Genomic DNA, 16296 nt, shown 5'->3' with positions numbered 1-16296 from the left:
GAATCAGTTGGAAGTCAGACATTAGCTCAGTTTTGGTTTCTTTCTACTTACAAACAAGCCTTTCTTCTTGTAGCTGTAACAGTCCAGGTGTCACACTGGCTTTCACATGATTTTTCATGGCTTCCTGACTATTGGCAATGACAGCAACTATTTAATTTACTGCAACAGGTCTTTTAACTGACAGGAAGCATCTGAAAAGCTATATGTTGGCTTCAGAACTATTTTCTCACACCTTTGTCGGTCAATATTATAGATCCACTTATGCGATCATCACACTGCAATGTCTTCCAGTATGCTGATAACATCAAATATTGTCAATGGTGGGTGTAGCTGGTGCATGGAAGTCAGGCGCACGAGACCAGAGATGAGTGAACACGAAGCACTTTACTGAGGCAAATAGTAAGACCAGAACGCAACAGCGTCACCAAAACCAAATGCCCAAAACAAGTAAGGCAGCACACAGTACCACAAACAAAGTACCGTATGCCACAAAACACAGGTATACATCAAACCTGGTGCTAACCAGCCGGAAGCATGCCAACCTCGACAATAAACAATACCCCACACAGACATGGAAGGAACAGAGGGCTAAATACACATAGTAATTATGGGGAGACGTAAACCAGGTGTGCAGGAAAACAAGACAAAACAAATGGAAAATGAAAGGTGGAGTGGCGATGTCTAGAAAACATGTAACGTCGACCGCCGACCGAACAAGGAGAGGGACCGACTTCGGTGGAAGTTGTAACACGTATGTATTAACGGAATTATCATAATGAATAAACTTTAAAAAAGGTTGAACCACAGCAAAAGAAAGACCTGTATGAGTTTATTATTACTTCTGTCAAGAGAGAGACAGAGAAGAAGAAAACAAAGTTAAAAGGTGAAAGCAAAGCTCTGACTAGATTACATGTATATGAGTGGAAAATGTGATGTCAGTTTTTCTCACAAGGAAGGTTGGGAATGCAATTGTAGGCACATTTATTGGTGTGGGCCCTGGTCTCTGTGCTTGAGCTGTGCTATTGTGTAATAGTAATTGCGCCGGGCGGTTGGAGGCAATCATGTTGATATGCATGTAAACCGGAGGGGGAGGGAGAAAGAGAGAGGCAGCGAGAGATTGAGCAATCTGAAAAGTGCGTGAATTAGCGCGCTTGCTCCTGCTGGTTTGATTTGTCGTAGAGAGAACTGGCGTTGGGAATCCAAGTCAAAATCAACAGAAGACTTGTTATGCATTTTAGCCTATAGCTTGCTGCTCACCAGAGGTGGAATCGTGAGACAGAGGGCTGTGGATACGTATCCGTACCCGTGGCGACATGCATGCCCGACTCATAATCTGACGCAGAGGACGTAATATCTGAGGACAGGACACAGGAGCGCAGGTACATTGGGAATGATGAAAGGCGAGTTTGAGATACATAAAAACTGTATGAACAGAGGAGAAAATCCGACAGGCCTACTACAGGCAATGAATTATTAATGGGTAATTTAGCCATACACGCGCGCTTAAAGATACCATATTCATATGCCTTTTACATTATAATGAGTTTATTATTTCGGGCTATGTGTGCCACATTTTGTGAATGAATGAAATCGAAATATTTGAGTGGCTGTGGTCATTTTTCTATCGTTGGGAATCTCTGAGCTGTCGGGCACCGTGGGGACAGGCTGCTGCCGACATTCTCTGCCAGTTGGCTGCATCGTCGGTTCTGTAGCCTAGACCAACCTTTCGGGAAAAAACGGGCAAGGACAGACGTTCCTCTCCTCCCAATGATGCGATGATAGGCCACTTGATACTACGCCAGACTATTATCCTCACGACGTCCTACTCATCTTTAAATACTAACAGACCCAGATGCCCAATTTACTATAAGAAAGAGAAGGGGTGAGTTGGACACACAATGATAATATGATTGAGATCTTGAATGTAAATGTGGAATGCACAAATAGCCTGTGTGTGGGTGTGTGGGTGTGTGGTTTACACGTGCTCCTATGAAACTGAGGTCTGACCTCAAGCTGGTAGCCTGTTGTGTGTTTGTGAGTGTGTTTATGCAACTAGCTCTCACAGTCTCATGTCACAATTATACATTCATCCATGTTTCTTAAACATGACACAAGTGTTTAAGGTTAAGTTTAGGCATTAACTCAGAATGGTTAAGGTAAGAGTTAAGGTTTGGGATAGGCTAAAGACTAAAATCTCAAATAGCTGTATTCAATCTGGCAACCTTTTGAATCATAGGCAGAAGCTCATTGTTGTCCCTAGTGGGCGATTTCCACTTCAGCTCCCAATGTCCACAGACATGTGTAACCGGAGTGAAATGGCTAGCTAGTTAGCGAGGTGCGCGCTGATAGCGTTTCAATCGGTGACGTCCCTCGCTCTGAGACCTGAAGTAGTTGTTTCCCTTGCAGGCCGCGGCTTTTGTGGGGCGATGGGTAACGATGCTTCGTGGGTGTCAGTTGTCGATGTGTGCAGAGAGTCCCTGGTTCGAGCCCAGGTAGGGGCGAGGAGAGGGACGGAAGCTATACTGTTACATTGATGCTGTTTACCCGGATCACTGGACAGAATAGTTAACATATCTGACTGACAAAACACACAGCAGACATAGAACATTACTCACAACAAACCCCAAAACCTATACTGAGAGAGCAATAGACAGAACACAGGCAGAACATTGAGAATTGTTACAAAACACTTAAGAACAACAGACAGAATAAGTGTGTAGTCATAAGCGACATAAGCAAGGAAGAATAGTTGAAGAATAGTGCACCTAGGTGCAAAAATTGGTTTTGCATCAACAGTTTTTCTCTTGATATGTCAGTGACTCATTTTGGGATTGGCAGACTCCTCAGTATTCCTTCACTATCAGCTGTTTCAATCAGTCAAGAGTCTGCCAATTAGAGTGTGTTTTCTGTGTGTCTCTCTACTCTTTCTGTATTCACATCTAAACCGGTCGTGGTCACAGCAAATGTAGGTTTGGGGGTTCCATGGGTATGATCCTCTGTATACTTCACTCATTAGTGTTGCCAAGGCGACCCACATTTTACCCGTGTGTGTGTGCAAGTGCTTGTGTCTGTGCATTAAAATACCTCCCTGTTCGAGTGAACTGTGGCTCGTCTCAGAAGAGGAGAACATCAGCGAAAGATGTCCACCTCAGACCTAGCTGAATATCTTCCTCATCCAGAGATCACAACGGGACAGCAGGACTCAGATTATTGGTTCTGGAGCCACAATAGCAAGCCTAACTCAGTGGAACAATGAACACCTCTCTAAGGCTTCATCATGTGACTGACTCTTCTGTGTGGTCAAAGTCACATTGGACAGGGTTATAGCCCTAGACAGAGTGGCAGAGGGTCAACAACCTTTAGTGCTGGTTCATGATGGTGTGTCTATATCCGTAATAGAGTGCCTCTTACCACGTCCTTAAATACTTCACATTATGGAGATAACTGTCATGATACTGTAGGTGCACAAATACTGCATGTATCGCCTATTATTGGATCATTCAAACGTTTAATGTATTTATTACTCCACATGTTTTCTCAACATGGTATTGAGACAGAGATAGGGCATTACAGGTAATCAGAGGTGTTGGGAACACTGTGAGTTAGTGTGTGTGTGTGTCGGTGGAGGGAGGGTCTGGTCTGATAGTAACTGGTTTGTTTACATTCCTGCACGATGGTGGAATCTTAGCGGTCAAATTGACCACATACTTTACCCCACCCCACACACACACACACACACACACACACACATTTCTCTCACCTCTCCCCTACATGACACGCTAACAGGCCATACATGTATGCAGTAATACTTGAACTGTTCTGTTGGACTGTGGAATCGCTCAGTGTCCCTTCATGACACAGCTCTCTAGTACTATATTTCTGTCCCCTCTCTCTCTATCACTCTCTCACTACACTCTCTGTCTATAACTGTCGTCTAGCTCTATGCCTCTCTCGTACTCCTTTCTTGATTCTCACTTTCTCTCCCACTGTCCACAAGTCTGCTATTATTAGTCTCTTGATCATTATTCCTATCTTTTCTCTTTCTCTCTCCCCATCTCAGTCTCCCACTCTCTCTTTCTCCCACTTGTTTTCTCTTTGTCACTCTCTCTTTCCCACACTCATTCTTTCTCTCTCTATGTCACATTATTTCTGTCAATATCCAGTTCCAGTCTTCCTGTGCCACCTTCACATTCGCAGACTCCCCCATTCCCTCTCTCACACACACACACACACAGACACACACACACGCGCATATGGAGGCCAGTATGTCACCGTTCAGACTAGGGCTTTCTCGGGCGAACTCAGAGATCCCTCTGTCCACAAATAGACTAGTCTCTGTTCCTGAAAATAATCACTAAAACCTATGGACATTTCAGACCCTCACTCTCTGGAGTCTGACAAAAATGTGTACGTGTGTGCAAGAAATATAGAGAAAGAGAGTTTACGTGTGTGTGAATGTCAATCTGGGCAATGTTTGGGTCAAAAATGGCTATGATATGTGGTAATTTCAGTTGAATCTGGAACAGAGATTTCATTCAGAATTGGGGAGGTATTTGGGCTTATTACGATGTACATGGCTTGGTTTTTCAGATTTAAACATTTAGTTTGAGTTTAAGGAATTCATCCTGATTTTTGCCTGTGATTTTTGGAACCCATTCGGTTTTGGAAATAAGAGTTTGCACCTGTTTCTCTATTTGTAGAAGAGATAGCAGTGCTTTCAGAAAGCATTCACACCTCTTGACTTTCACCACATTTTGTTGTGTTGCAGCATGAATTTAAAATAGACTAAATTGAGATTTACATACAATACCCCATAATGTCAAAGTGTAATTATGTTTTTAGAAATGTTTACAAATTAATGAAAAAAATAAGCTGAAATGTGTTTATATTCAACACTTTTGTTATGGCAAGCCTAAGTAAGTTCAGGAGTAAAAATGTGCTTAACAAGTCACATAAGTTGCATGGACTCACTATGTCTGCAATAATAGTTTTTAGCACGATTTTTAAATAACTACCTCATCTCTGTACCTCACACATACAATTATCTGTAAGCTCCCTCAGTTGAGCGTTTTAAGCACAGAAAGACCAGGGAGGTTTTCCAATGGTTCGCAAAGAAGGGCATGATGGGTAAAAAAAATAAACAGACATTGAATATCCCTTTGAGCATGGTGCAATTATTAATTACACTTCGGATGGTGTATCAATACACCCAGTCACTACAAAGATACAGGCGTCCTTCCTAACTCAGTTGCCGGAGAGGAAGGAAACCGCTCAGGTATATCACCATGAGACTTAAAACAGTTACAGAATTTAATGGATGTGATAGGATAAAACTGAGGATGAATCAACAACATTGTAGTTACTCCACAATACTAACCTAATTAACAGAGTGAAAAGAAGGAAGCCTGTACAAAATAAAAAATATTCAAAAAAATGTCTTGTTTGCAATAAGACACTAAAGTAAAACTGCAAAAAATGAACTTTATGTCCTGAATACAAAGTGATATGTTTGGGGCAAATCCAACACAACAAGCATGGTAATTTCGTAGCATGGTGGTGGCTGCATCATGCTATGGGTATTCTAGTCACCGGCAAGGATTAAGGAGTTATGCACAGAGCTATCCACAGGCAAAATCCTAGAGGAAAACCTGGTTCAGTCTGCTTTCAGACACTGGGAGACAAATTAACCTTTCAGCAGTACAGTAACCTAAAGCACAAGGCCAAATATACACTGGAGTTGCTCACCAAGACAACATTAAATGTTCCTGAGTGGCCTAGTTACAATTTTACATTAAATAGGCTTGAAAATCTGTGGCAAGATGTCACACCCTGATCTGTTTCAACTGTCTTTGTGATTGACTCAACTACCCTCCAGGTGTCACCCATCTTCCTCATTATCCCCTGTGTATTTATACCTGTGTTCTATGTTTGTCTGTTGCCAGTTCATTTAGTTTTGTCTAGCCTACCAGCGTTTTTCCCTCTGTTCCTGTCTCTTGATTATTCCTGTTTTCTAGTTATCCTGGTTTTGACCTTTTCTGCATGCCCTGATCCTGAGTCTGCAGCAGGTCTGGGACAGGTAGCACGTCCAGTGAACAGGTCAGGGTTCCATAGCCGCAGGCAGAACAGTTGAAACTGGAGCAGCAGCACTGCCAGGTGGACTGGGGACAGCAAGGAGTCATCATGCCAGGTAGTCCTGAGGCATGGTCCTAGGGCTCAGGTCCTCCGAGAGAGAGAGAAAGAAAAGAAAGAAAGAAAGAAAGAAAAAAAGAGAGAATTAGAGAGAGCATACTTAAATTCACACAGGACACTGGATAAGACAGGAGAAGTACTCCAGATATAACAGACTGACCCTAGCCCCCCGACACATAAACTACTGCAGCATAAATACTGGAGCCTGAGACAGGAGGAGTCAGGAGACACTGTGGCCCCATCCGATGATACCCCTGGACAGGGCCAAACAGGCAGGATATAACCCCACCCACTTTGCCAAAGCACAGCCCCCACACCACTAGAGGGATATCTTCAACCACCAACTTACCATCCTGAGACAAGGCCGAGTATAGCCCACAAAGATCTCCGGCACGGCACAACCCAAGGGGGGGCGCCAACCCAGACAGGAAGATCACATCAGTGACTCAACCCACTCCAGTGATGCACCCCTCCTAGGGACGGCATGGAATAGCACCAGTAAGCCAGTGGCTCAGCCCCTGTAATAGGGTTAGAGGCAAAGAATCCCAGTGGAGAGAAGGGAACCGGCCAGGCAGAGACAGCAAGGGCGGCTCGTTGTTCCAGAGCCTTTCCGTTCACCTTTACACTCCTGGGCCAGACTACACTCAATCATATGACCTACTGAAGAGATGAGTCTTCAGTAAAGACTTAAAGGTTGAGACCGAGTCTGCCTCTCTCACATGGGTAGGCAAACCATTCCATAAAAATGGAGCTCTATAGGAGAATGCCCTTCACAGTTTTATTTGATACGACTGTACAACCAAGATTAACTGTCAGATTCAACAGAAGATCTCTTTGTTTCTTGGGACCTAGGACAAGCATCTCTGTTTTGTCCGAGTTTAAAAGCAGAACGTTTGCAGCCATCCACTTCCTTATGTCTGAAACACAGGTTTTTCATGTTCTTCTGTTTTCCACTGTGATCTCAACTCATACCCCTTTATCTATGTTTGACATCCTTCTATTCTGCTTCTGCTTATCTCTATCTTCACAGCCCCTATCTCCCCTCCCACACCATGTTGAAATAACACCACCTGAACAAGGGAACAGTGATTCATTGTAGGTGGATTGGCCGATAGAAGGCTGGGGTCTGAGAAAAACAGATGGTTGAGTGGAAGAAGGAAATTAAACAGCGATACTACTCTGAGGAGGTGGAGATAGGATAATAAAGAGTTATGTCTCTATCTCTCTCTCTCTCTCTCTATCTCTCTATCTATCATGAACTCCAAGATCGCATAGCAGTTCAGACGTCTTTTGTCCTCGTCTTGTCGTGTCCTGTATATATATATATTTACAACTTTTTTCACGTATATTTTATTTTTATTTTCCATCAACTCATCTTCAAAACACTCTCCTGCAACCCGCCTCACCAATTTATATTTATAAAAAAGTATTATTTACCTCAGATCTGTAATCCTCCAAGAAGCTAGCCAGAAACTCCAAGAAGCTAGCCAGGAGCTAGCCCAGAAGCTAATCTAGAAGCTAATCAGAAGCTAGTTAGCTTCTTTACTGGCAAATCGTTAGTATTCAGCTAACCACGGTTTGTGGTCATCAGCTATCCTTTAGCTCGAAAATCTATCGAAAATCTATCGCCAGTTTTGTACGGCGCAGCGCGGCTCGGAACGGAACATACCGGACCAATTTTTCTCTCCATGTCCCTGGATTTCAACTGCTCTCTGGACATTCATACCCGGATCTCACAGCTAGCTAGCTGCTATCCGTGTGACAGTCGGCTTTCGTCGATTCCGGAGCAAACATCAATTATTCCGGTGCTAGCCAGCTCCGTCAATCACTCCTGAGTTCCATCATTCACTCCTGGGCTGCAGTCACCTATCCGGACCCGTTTTACTGCCTACGCGGAGCCCCACCGGGCCTTCACAACTGGACTGCCGACGTTATCTACCTGAAGGAGATCCGGCTGGCTCCTCCGTCGCGACGTTACCTGAACGCCCATCTGCGGCCCGCTAACCGTTAGCTGTCTTACCGGCTGCTATCTGAATAGACAATCGGACAATTTATTTATTTTTATTATTATTATTATGTTTTCTTCTCGGGCCTCTATAACTATATCTATTGTTCTTATTTTTGTTGTTGTTGTGTGATTTGGATTAATCCCCTCTACCACACGGAACCCCACTAATCTACTGACCGAACGCAAGAGGTGGCTAACAACATACCTCCATCCTATGCTAGCTTGCTACCGATGGCCTGGCTAGCTGTCTAAATCGCCGTGACCCTCAACCAACCTCTCCACTCACTGGACCCTTTTGATCACTCGACTAAGCATGCCTCTCCTTAATGTCAATATGTCTTGTCCATTGCTGTTCTGGTTAGTGTTTATTGGCTTATTTCACTGTAGAGCCTCTAGTCCTGTTCACTATACCTTATCCAACCTATTAGTTCCACCACCCACACATGCAATGACATCTCCTGGTTTCAATGATGTTTCTAGAGACAATATCTCTCTCTTCATCACTCAATACCTATGTTTACCTCCACTGTATTCACATCCTACCTTACCTTTGTCTGTACATTATACCTTGATGCTATTTTATCGCCCCCAGAAACCTCCTTTTACTCTCTGTTCCAGACGTTCTAGACGACCAATTCTTATTGCTTTTAGCCGCACCCTTATTCTACTCCTACTCTGTTCCTCTGGCGATGTAGAGGTGAATCCAGGCCCTGCAGTGCCTAGCTCCACTCCTATTCCCCAGGCGCTCTCTTTTGACGACTTCTGTAACCGTAATAGCCTTGGTTTCATGCATGTTAACATTAGAAGCCTCCTCCCTAAGTTTGTTCTATTCACTGCTTTAGCACACTCTGCCAACCCGGATGTTCTAGCTGTGTCTGAATCCTGGCTTAGGAAGACCACCAAAAATTCAGACATTTTAATTCCAAACTACAACATTTTCAGACAAGATAGAACTGCCAAAGGGGGCGGTGTTGCAATCTCCTGCAAAGATAGCCTGCAGAGTTCTGTCCTACTATCCAGGTCTGTACCCAAACAATTTGAACTTCTACTTTTAAAAATCCACCTCTCTAAAAACAAGTCTCTCACCATTGCCGCCTGCTATAGACCACCCTCTGCCCCCAGCTGTGCTCTGGACACCATATGTGAACTGATTGCCCCCCATCTATCTTCAGAGCTCGTGCTGCTAGGCGACCTAAACTGGAACATGCCTAACACCCCAGCCATCCTACAATCTAAACTTGATGCCCTCAATCTCACACAAATTATCAATGAACCTACCAGGTACCTCCCCAAAGCCTTAAACACGGGCACCCTCATAGATATCATCCTAACCAACTTCCCCTCTACATACACCTCTGCTGTCTTCAACCAAGATCTCAGCGATCACTGCCTCATTGCCTGCATCCGTAATGGGTCAGCGGTCAAACGACCTCCTCTCATCACTGTAAAACTCTCCCTGAAACACTTAAGCGAGCAGGCCTTTCTAATCGACCTGGCCGGGGTATCCTGGAAGGATATTGACCTCATCCCGTCAGTAGAGGATGCCTGGATATTTTTTTTAAATGCCTTCCTAACCATCTTAAATAAACATGCCCCATTCAAGAAATTTAGAACCAGGAACAGATATAGCCCTTGGTTCTCCCCAGACCTGACTGCCCTTAACCAACACAAAAAGATCCTATGGCGTTCTGCATTAGCATCGAACAGCCCCCGTGATATGCAGCTGTTCAGGGAAGCTAGAAACCATTATACACAGGCAGTTAGAAAAGCCAAGGCTAGCTTTTTCAAGCAGAAATTTGCTTCTTGCAACACTAACTCAAAAAAGTTCTGGGACACTGTAAAGTCCATGGAGAATAAGAACACCTCCTCCCAGCTGCCCACTGCACTGAAGATAGGAAACACTGTCACAACTGATAAATCCACCATAATTGAAAATTTCAATAAGCATTTTTCTACTGCTGGCCATGCTTTCCACCTGGCTACTCCTACCCCTGTCAACAGCACTGCACCCCCAACAGCAACTCGCCCAAGCCTTCCCCATTTCTCCTTCTCCCAAATCCATTCAGCTGATGTTCTGAAAGAGCTGCAAAATCTGGACCCCTACAAATCAGCCGGGCTAGACAATCTGGACCCTTTCTTTCTAAAATTATCTGCCGAAATTGTTGCCACCCCTATTACTAGCCTGTTCAACCTCTCTTTCGTGTCGTCTGAGATTCCCAAAGATTGGAAAGCAGCTGCGGTCATCCCCCTCTTCAAAGGGGGGGACACTCTTGACCCAAACTGCTACAGACCTATATCTATCCTACCATGCCTTTCTAAGGTCTTCGAAAGCCAAGTCAACAAACAGATTACCGACCATTTCGAATCTCACCATACCTTCTCTGCTATGCAATCTGGTTTCAGAGCTGGTCATGGGTGCACTTCAGCCACGCTCAAGGTCCTAAACGATATCTTAACCGCCATCGATAAGAAACATTACTGTGCAGCCGCATTCATTGATCTGGCCAAGGCTTTCGACTCTGTCAATCACCACATCCTCATCGGCAGACTCAACAGCCTTGGTTTCTCAAATGATTGCCTCGCCTGGTTCACCAACTACTTCTCTGATAGAGTTCAGTGTGTCAAATCGGAGGGTCTGTTGTCCGGACCTCTGGCAGTCTCTATGGGGTTGCCACAGGGTTCAATTCTTGGACCGACTCTCTTCTCTGTATACATCAATGAGGTCGCTCTTGCTGCTGGTGAGTCTCTGATCCACCTCTACGCAGACGACACCATTCTGTATACTTCCGGCCCTTCTTTGGACACTGTGTTAACAACCCTCCAGGCAAGCTTCAATGCCATACAACTCTCCTTCCGTGGCCTCCAATTGCTCTTAAATACAAGTAAAACTAAATGCATGCTCTTCAACCGAATGCTACCTGCACCTACCCGCCTGTCCAACATCACTACTCTGGACGGCTCTGACTTAGAATACGTGGACAACTACAAATACTTAGGTGTCTGGTTAGACTGTAAACTCTCCTTCCAGACCCATATCAAACATCTCCAATCCAAAGTTAAATCTAGAATTGGCTTCCTATTTCGCAACAAAGCATCCTTCACTCATGCTGCCAAACATACCCTTGTAAAACTGACCATCCTACCAATACTCGACTTTGGCGATGTCATTTACAAAATAGCCTCCAATACCCTACTCAACAAATTGGATGCAGTCTATCACAGTGCAATCCGTTTTGTCACCAAAGCCCCATATACGACCCACCATTGCGACCTGTACGCTCTCGTTGGCTGGCCCTCGCTTCATACTCGTCGCCAAACCCACTGGCTCCATGTCATCTACAAGACCCTGCTAGGTAAAGTCCCCCCTTATCTCAGCTCGCTGGTCACCATAGCATCTCCCACCTGTAGCACACGCTCCAGCAGGTATATCTCTCTAGTCACCCCCAAAACCAATTCTTTCTTTGGCCGCCTCTCTTTCCAGTTCTCTGCTGCCAATGACTGGAACGAACTACAAAAATCTCTGAAACTGGAAACACTTATCTCCCTCACTAGCTTTAAGCACCAACTGTCAGAGCAGCTCACAGATTACTGCACCTGTACATAGCCCACCTATAATTTAGCCCAAAAAACTACCTCTTTCCCAACTGTATTTAATTTATTTATTTATTTTGCTCCTTTGCACCCCATTATTTTTATTTCTACTTTGCACATTCTTCCATTGCAAAACTACCATTCCAGTGTTTTACTTGCTATATTGTATTTACCTTGCCACCATGGCCTTTTTTTGCCTTTACCTCCCTTCTCACCTCATTTGCTCACATTGTATATAGACTTGTTTATACTGTATTATTGACTGTATTTTTGTTTTACTCCATGTGTAACTCTGTGTCGTTGTATCTGTTGAACTGCTTTGCTTTATCTTGGCCAGGTCGCAATTGTAAATGAGAACTTGTTCTCAACTTGCCTACCTGGTTAAATACAGGTAAAATAAAAAATAAAATAAAATCTCTCTCTCTGTGTGTGTTTCTCTTTTTCTGTGTTTCTCTCTTTCATTATACCTCGCTAAAGCCGAACCCGGCTAGGTGAACCGAACGAGTGTTCTCTCATACTCCCTTAAAAGACCTTCGCTTGAAAAACTTGAAAAAACACCAAATAGTAGCCAGAATACACTTCCTCAAAATGTTACTCAATAAATGTTTTTACGTTTTTGCCGAGGAGATCTTAGTGGCGCACTTTTACATCTAACTGATATATTTGGTGCAGTATTTCCAAAGTCATTTTTTTTTTGTTGTTGCATGAAAACACAACAATTGTTGACCAATCACTGAGGAAGGGGAGTAGACTTTGGCTACCGACTTCGGCTTGCCTCAAGAAAATGTTTGTGTATACGAACAGCTGAAAAAAAAACCTGCTGAAGACCAAAACAAACAAAAATGTCTCAAAATGTTGTCATAATATGTGCACTATCTATTCCGAACTGTATCGGATGGGAAGCATGCGGACGCCTTAAAACCATCAATTTCGGAAGTGGAACATCACACATTATTGACAAGATCTCCGTTCAGATTTACAATTCCACATATGTATGAACACTGGCTCACATATGTTCACTCTCTTCCATGATGGTGCACACAACTGCACACACACGCGCATGCGCGCGCACACACGGCATCCTTAAACATACTTACTCACATGTGTCACTCCCATAACCACTTCACGCATGTGTTGTTCATGAGCAGTTGAACAGAGGATAGTATTAGTAATCGAGGTATAGAGAGAAAGTGTAGAAAGAGGCTGGGAGAAATAGAATAAGATAGTCCACATATACAGTTGAAGTCAGAAGTTTACATACACTTAGGTTGGAGTCATTAAAACTCATTTTTCAACCAATCCACAATTTTCTTGTTAAGAAACTATAGTTTTGGCAAGTCGGTTAGGACATATACTTTGTGCATGACACAAGTAATTGTTCCAACAATTGTTTAAAGACAGATTATTTCACTTATAATTCACTGTATCACAATTCCAGTGGGTCAGAATTGTACATGCACTAAGTTAACTGTGCCTTTAAACAGCTTGGAAAATTACAGAAAAATGAGGCCATGGCTTTAGAAGCTTCTGATAAACGCCTGAAGGTACCACTTTCATCTGTACAAACAATAGTACGCAAGTATGAACACCATGGGACAACGCAGCCGTCATACCGCACAGGAAGGAGACGTATTCTGTCTAGTAGAGATGAACGTACTTTGGTGCAAAAAGTGCAAATCAATCCCAGAACAACAGAAAAGGACATTGTGAAGATGCTGGAAGAAACAGGTACAAAATTATCTATATCCACATTAAAACAAGTCCTATACCGACATAACCTGAAAGGCCGCTGAGCAAGGAAGAAGCCACTGTTCCAAAACCGCCATAAAAAAAAGCCAGACTACGATTTACAACTGCCCATGGGTACAAATATCTTACCTTTTGGAGAAATGTCCTGTGGTCTGATGAAACAAAAATAGAACTGTTTGGCCATAATGACCATCGTTATGTTTGGAGGAAAAAGGGGAGGCTTGCAAGCCGAAGAACACCATCCCAACTGTGAAGCACGGGGGTGGCGGCATCATGTTGTGGGGGTGCTTTGCTGCAGGAGGGACTGGTGCACTTCACAAAATAGATGGCATCATGAGAAAGGACAATTATGTGGACATATTGAAGCAACATCTCAAGACATCTCAAGACATCAGATCAAGTTAAAGCTTGGTCGCAAATGGGTCTTCCAAATGGACAATGACCCCACGCATACTTCCAAAGTTGTGGCAAAATGGCTTAAGGACAACAAAGTCAAGGTATTGGAGTGGCCATCTCAAAGCCCTGACCTCAACCCTATAGAAAATATGTGGGCAGAACTGAAAAAGCGTGTGCGAGCAAGGAAGCCTACAAACCTGACTCAGTTACACCAACTCTGTCAGGAGGAATGGGCCAAAATTCACCCAACTTAATGTGTGAAGCCTTTGGAAGGCTACCCGAAACATTTGACCCAAGTTAAACAATTTAAAGGCAATGACACCAAGTACTAATTAAGTGTATGTTAACTTGTGACCCACTGGGATTGTGATTAAATAAATAAAAGCTGAAATAAATAATTCCCTCTACTATTATTCTGACGTTTCACATTCTTAAAATAAAGTGGTGATTCTAACTGACCTAAGACAGGGAATTTTTACTAGGATTAAATGTCAGGAATTGTGAAAAACTGAATATAATGTATTTGGCTACGGTGCATGTAAACTTCCAACTTCAACTGTACTAGAGAGAAAATAGGTATTGTGTCAGAGGCTGAGAGAAAGAGACACACAAGGAGCCAATAAGATATATAAAGGGATACAAATAGAGAGACACAGTAGTGCCCATCTGTATTGGAGGAGTGAAACCAATTTTGCTCCTTTACTCCGGTCATTATGCAGGCTTTTTGCATTATTCAATTTAAATTGCAGGCTAAGGTCCTGTCTGTGTGTGTGTGAGATTGTGTGTGTGTACACATTTCATTGTTTGTTTGTGTGTCATGACTCACTGTAACTATACACCACACCCCTCTGCTTAAGCCTCTGGAAGAATTCAGTGACCTGCCCTCTGAGTCAGCACAGCAGAACAGCTATAAACACCACTCTATATAGGTACACACACAAGTTTCACATTTTTATTGTCAGTGAAATGCCTTTATTGCTTCCAATGCAGTACTACTATAACAATTTTATTAAAAAGTCAACTAGAACAAAACACACGAGAAATAGAAATAAGAAGAACGCGAGAAAGTAAGCTCGGGTCACAGGGTCACATCACTGGGTCGCTCCTTTTTTCAGTTCGCCACAGCTAGCGACTGGAACGAGCTGCAACAAACAATCACTTAATTCAAACACTCAATCATGGACACTCTTACTGACAGTTGTGGCTGTTTTGTGTAATGTATTGCTGTGTCTACCTTCATGCCCTTTGTGCTGTTGTCTGTGCCCAATAATGTTTGTACCATGTTTTGTGCTGCTACCATGTTGTTGTGTTACTACCATGTTGTGTTGCTACCATGCTGTGTTGTCATGTACTGCTGCCTTGCTATGTTGTTTTCTTAGGTCTCTCTTTATGTAGTGTTGTGTTGTCTCTCTTGTCATGATGTGTGTTTTGTCCTATATTTATATTTTCTTTATTTTTAATCCTCCGTCCCCGCAGGAGGCCTTTTGCCTTTTGGTAGGCCGTCATTGTAACTAAGAATTTGTGCTTAACTGACTTTCCTAGTTAAATAAAGGTTAAATAATAAATAAATAAATAAAGTTCCAGGGTCAGTGCCAATACCATATTTACAATGTGCAGGGATACTGGAGTGGTAGGGTTAGATATGTAAGGTGACTACGCATCAGAATATATGATAAACAGAGTAGCATCAGTATGTATGATGATTGTATGTGACTGTGTGTGCATGTATGTAGAGTCAGTATGAATGTGTGTGTGTGTTATGTCTGTGAGAGCAAATGTGTGTGTATGTGTGCATAGAGACAGTACAAAAATTCAATAGAAGGGTCATTGCAGATAGTCCGTGTAGCCGTTTTGTTAGCTATTTAGCAGTCTTTTGGCTTGGGGGTAGAAGCTGTTCGTTCAGGAGCCTGTTGGTGGGAGACTTGATGCTCCAGTACCATTGCCGTTTGGAAGCAGAGAGAACAGCTTGGGTGGCTGGGGTCTAACAATTGTGACCGACTGTCTTGATTCGGTCTTATGTAGCAAAATCAGATTTTTTATTTTTTTACATCGGATAAAGCAGAGCTACAAAATGGTACATCATACACTGTATTTGAGGAACATAGTTTTGCTTTGAAAGTTGATAAACTTGTAAACTCACTTTTGGGAAAATAGCCTTTGAATGTTTTGGTAGTACTACTGGAGAGCCCATTCAGCATCGTTCACACCATCTTAAGCTTTAGCCCAACCCATCTCTTTAAGGATTAATCCGAGTGTTCTGTACTAACAACAGGGGTCAAGCACCTAAGTTAACGTGCTAGCTACAGACACAACTGAGAGAACAGTTTTTTTATTTATTTAACCAGGCAAGTCAGTTAAGAACA

The 16296-nt window shown here is 43.1% G+C and overlaps 2 protein-coding genes across 4 annotated transcripts in view; both read left to right on the top strand.

Annotated features, from left to right (window-relative positions):
* Positions 1-16296, top strand: part of LOC110531972 (transmembrane and coiled-coil domains protein 1) — a 466184-nt gene that overhangs the window by 158674 nt on the left and 291214 nt on the right. The window lies entirely within an intron of this gene.
* Positions 682-16296, top strand: part of LOC110531968 (uncharacterized) — a 34330-nt gene continuing 18715 nt past the window's right edge. Inside the window, exon 1 of one of the 3 annotated variants that reach the window (XM_036987866.2) lies at positions 682-751. The gene's annotated coding sequence lies outside the window, so the exon portion shown is untranslated. Of the gene's footprint in view, positions 752-1021; positions 1883-16296 lie in introns of those variants that run through there. The other 2 variants (XM_021615516.3, XM_021615515.3) reach the window with 2 other exon arrangements.

Source organism: Oncorhynchus mykiss, chromosome 9, assembly GCF_057628025.1.
Source record: "Oncorhynchus mykiss isolate SJ-2025 chromosome 9, ASM5762802v1, whole genome shotgun sequence".
Taxonomy (NCBI): domain Eukaryota; kingdom Metazoa; phylum Chordata; class Actinopteri; order Salmoniformes; family Salmonidae; genus Oncorhynchus; species Oncorhynchus mykiss.
Note: the sequence above shows the minus strand (reverse complement) of the source record. Positions and strands in the feature narration are given on the sequence as shown.